The 4,596-nt window shown below is 41.3% G+C and overlaps 1 long non-coding RNA gene across 1 annotated transcript; it reads right to left on the reverse strand.

Moving 5' to 3' along the window:
• Positions 1–1,246: 1,246 nt before the first annotated feature.
• LOC138904766 (uncharacterized) lies at positions 1,247–2,261 on the reverse strand. Its single transcript, XR_011413473.1, has 3 exons — positions 2,156–2,261; positions 1,632–1,684; positions 1,247–1,453 (listed from the first exon to the last, which is right to left on the reverse strand). It is a non-coding gene; the product is annotated as an uncharacterized lncRNA (long non-coding RNA).
• Between the last annotated feature and the right edge of the window lie 2,335 nt (positions 2,262–4,596).

Here is a 4,596-nt window from a genome sequence, read left to right on the forward strand (position 1 = left end):
AGAGCGATAAGGGTGGCTATAGGAGCGACAAGGTTGGCTATTGTCAGGGACGATATGTGATGACGTGGAGTTATGGTGTTGGTGATTTTATGTAATGTTGTGATTTTTTTGTGTTTATTTTTATACCTTGTGCAATTTGTCTTGTTGATAGTAAATTGATAACAATCTATTTTATGTTGAAATTGAGAGCATGTGGCTATTTTCAGGCAGATTATAAAATAAAATATGGGCACGAGGTGCCGTGAGTAAATAATGAGAATATTGACACGTGAATTGTCCGTGCAGTTGTGATATGAAATGTGGGCACGAGGTGCTGTGATTTAATGATAATGGTATTTGGAACGTGAATGTCCGTGCAATTGTAATATGAAATGAGGGCACGAGGTGCCGGAGAAATATGATGATTTAATTATGGGCACGAGGTGCCGTGGAAATATGAAAAATGGGCTGAGACCCGTGTTTACGAAAAATATGGAAATGGGCTGAGACCCGTATTTTTATGATTATGAAACGAGGTGTCACATGGTGACTTTTGTCACGCCCCGAACCTAGGAGCGAGACAAGCACCCCGTGCCTCACCTAACCTGGCGTACCAAATTGCGACTAAGGGACTCTGAACACATAATGTCATACTTTGGCCATGGGGCCACCTTGCAAGACAATTTGCGAAGCAAAATATAAAACTGAATGGAAACTAGCACTAACTAAATATCAATATAAAGCTAGGCCGACAAGGCCGTCATAGCTACTACAGCTGACAAACCACCAATTTATACAAACCCAACATACTGCACTAACCAATAGGATATGCCTACAAGCCTCTACTGATAGATGTACTGTGATCGGAACAGGGCCCCGACCTACCCATAACATATATACAGATATACATAAGATGTACACAAAACTCTAGTCCTGGCAACTCCGAAAGACGTGGAGCTTACCGATCAGGCGGAACTCGGAAAACACCTACTGAGGAGGTCTACCCGTCTGTCTGTCTGAACCTGCACGTATGAAATGCAGCGCCCCCAAAAAAGGGACGTCAGTACGAAATAATGTACCGAGTATGTAAGGCAATAAAATAACTGAAATCTGAAACTGAACTGATAATATGATAACTGAAATTAACTGGGAGTCAAAGATGATCTGGAGATATACTTACCTGCTGATACTGACTCAACTCCTTCAATATAGTAAGTAAAATTATTGTACGGCCTTATAAGGCTCGGTATATATAACTGCTCTGCCATAGTAGGCTCGCTTATAGGCGCTCGGCCATACTAGGCTATGTATCTCGACCATGCTGGGCTCGCTCATAGGCGCTCGGCCACAGTAGGCTCGGTATATAACTTTCCATCTGATCAGTGGTTGCCCAATAGGGGCCTGCCCATCGATTATAGCTCGATGGTAATGAAAATACTGTAATACTGTATATATAGGCTTGCTGCTCTCTTGACTTGAAGAAGACAATACTAAAATTGAATATAGAGTCTCGATAAGGAATAATATTGTAACTTATGAGACTAGAATAGTGTGAATAAATTCATGAATATGAACTTCTCTTTTTGTCTCATTACTAACACATGTAGCTACGAGATCATGCCAAAATGAAGGAAGGCTTAGCCTTAACATACCTTATCACAATCTTTTCAATCACCAAGTTGAACTCACCTCTTCGCACCTTAATCTACAAGAATGATAATAATACTATCGTTAAGTTACGAAAGGTACAACTATCGCACAACGAACGACAAACCTATTTTGTATTAAAACGGGCAGCATCTCCCCTATAATATGCCCTTCCTCCAACTTCAAGATAACACCAACAATAACAGCCCAACACACCCCAATCTCTTCGTACACAAAACGACCACCGTAGTAGTGTCAAACGACCCGAAAATGTTATGACGAACGACCAGCCAACCACCCTACATTTATATGGTGTTTATAAACCCCCTTCCTCCTCCAAAACTCCACAAAATAGTAATAAAACACGCAGCCCAACAGCAACACAAAACAGTCCACAAAACAGTCCGCTACAAGTGAATAACTCGAACTCACGGCTTCCGATCACCGTCCCGTGAGTTCTTACAAGTATAGAACGACTTACCATGAATTTACAGCAGAAAAAATGGATGAAAGAGAGCAGTAAACTCACCTTATTTGTTGGATAACTCAGCTCCTATCTTGGTTCTTCAAACTCTAAGTTTTACCTCCAATTGGAACTTGAAAGGGAGAGAAAATCAATTAGGGTTTGTGGGAAATTTTTGGGAGGATTCTTTGCAGAGCTTATGTCTGGTTATTATGCTCTATTTTAAGTCTAATATATGAAGAAAATAGGCCCTTAAAAGGCCTCTTTGGACGACCCGAAATGGCCCATTTTTGGGCTTTCATTTAAGCAAGTAGGTGACACACCTACTTGTCACCTAGCAGCTTGCGCAGTATCGCAAAAATGCACATATCTCTCTACTCCGATGTCGTATTGACAAATGGTTTAATGCGTTATAAAATAGACTCATAGATCTTTAATTTGACGGGTGGAACACACCATAACTCTAAGTATATTGGGAGAAAATTGCAGTTACATTTGACCCAAAGTTTCAGTAAAACTTATGAATGTAACTTGTGATGACTTTCATCGACTTTTGTTCCACAACTCGCTTGACTTAAAAACATAACACACGGATGTAATACGACTAATATAAATCATAACATAATCTCTTTATCATGTTAATCACCCTAGTCTCACCCCAAAGGTACATGTTATAACATTCCCAACTTGTCGACTTTCGATGAAACATTGTTTTATTTAATTGCTTTAGCTTCTGAACTGTCCAACCCTCTTTGTACTTGTTGTTCATGATCTTCAATATTTGTAACCTCAGAGGTAACATGATTAACTTACTTTATATACTTTTAAATATTATCTCATTTTTTTGTCCTACATTAGTTTGCTTACGACGCATTTTTACATACGAAAATATAGGGTGTAACATCACTCCCCCCTTGGGAACATTCGTCCTCGAATGTTTACTCTTCGAGACTTTGGAAACTTTTTCCAGAGTATCCTTCGTACACTAGGTTAAAACCAACCTGCACGTAGCCAGAAACATACTATGCATGCCACACATGGCCAATCTTTATAAATAGCAGCAATTCGCCTCACCGACCGTAAATCATAAATATTGAAATTGAAAAATAAAAGCTTACCTGATGACCTGCTAGCCTACATAGAGCTATGTTGTAGCGTCCCATCTCGAACCATATCTTCATTTTGAAATAGGTGGGGGTATTTAGACTTCATTTCTTCCTCCGATTCCCACGTCATCTCTTCTACATTCTTGCCCCTCCATAAAATCTTTACGGAAGCTACCTCCTTATTTCGTAGATTGCGGATTTGTCGGTCTAGGATGGCAACTGGAATTTCCTCGTATGACAAGTCCTCTGTAATCTGTACATCATCCGTGGGCACCACTCGGGTAGGATCACCAATGCACTTCCGTAGCATAGATACGTGAAAAACCGGATGGACAGACTCCAATTCTGAGGGCAACTCTAACTCATAAGCTAGTTGGCCCACTCTCCGAATGATCCTATAAGGCCCAATATACCGTGGGCTAAGCTTTCCTTTCTTGCCAAACCTCATCACGCCCTTCATAGGTGATACCTTTAAGAATACCCAGTCATTAATCCTGAACTCTAAGTCTCGTCGCCGCACGTCAGAATATGACTTCTGACGACTCTGAGCTGTCAACAGTCGCTCCCGGATAACCTTTACTTTCTCTATGGCCTGCTGAACCAGGTCTGGCCCATGTAACCCAGATTCTCCAACATCAAACCACCCTATAGGAGATCTGCACTTACGCCCATACAAAGCCTCGTACGGAGCCATCTGGATACTGGAGTGGTAACTGTTATTATATGCAAACTCGATAAGAGGTAGATGTTCATCCCAACTTCTTTTAAAATCCAACACACATACTCGTAACATATCCTCGAGCGTCTGAATTGTGCGCTCGGCTTGTCCATCAGTCTGTGGATGAAAAGCTGTGCTGAGATTCACCTGAGTCCCTAGACCTCTCTGAAATGACCTCCATAAAATGTGCTGTAAACTGAGCCCCACGGTCAGATATAATAGAAACTGGTACTCCGTGTAGCCGCACTATCTCCTTAATATATAATTTTGCATAATCTTCTACTGTATATGCAGATCTGACCGGTAGGAAGTGAGCTGATTTCGTGAGCCTATCGACTATCACCCATATGGAATCGAACTTACGATTAGAACGAGGTAAACCCATGATAAAGTCCATGTTTATCGCCTCCCATTTCCATGTCGGGATCTCTATAGTCTGCATTAGCCCTCCGGGCTTCTGGTGTTCTACCTTCACTTGCTGGCAACTAGTACATTGGGCGACAAACTCAGCAATGTTCTTCTTCATATCATTCCACCAGTACATATCCTTAATGTCATGATACATCTTCGTCGATCCAGGGTGGATGGAATACCATGAATAATGTGCCTCTGACATAATCCTGTCTCGTAGCCCTGCTACATCTGGAACACACAAACGACCCTTGTATCTGAGAACCCCATCT

Source organism: Nicotiana tomentosiformis, chromosome 2 (assembly GCF_000390325.3).
Source record: "Nicotiana tomentosiformis chromosome 2, ASM39032v3, whole genome shotgun sequence".
Classification (NCBI taxonomy): Eukaryota; Viridiplantae; Streptophyta; class Magnoliopsida; order Solanales; family Solanaceae; genus Nicotiana; species Nicotiana tomentosiformis.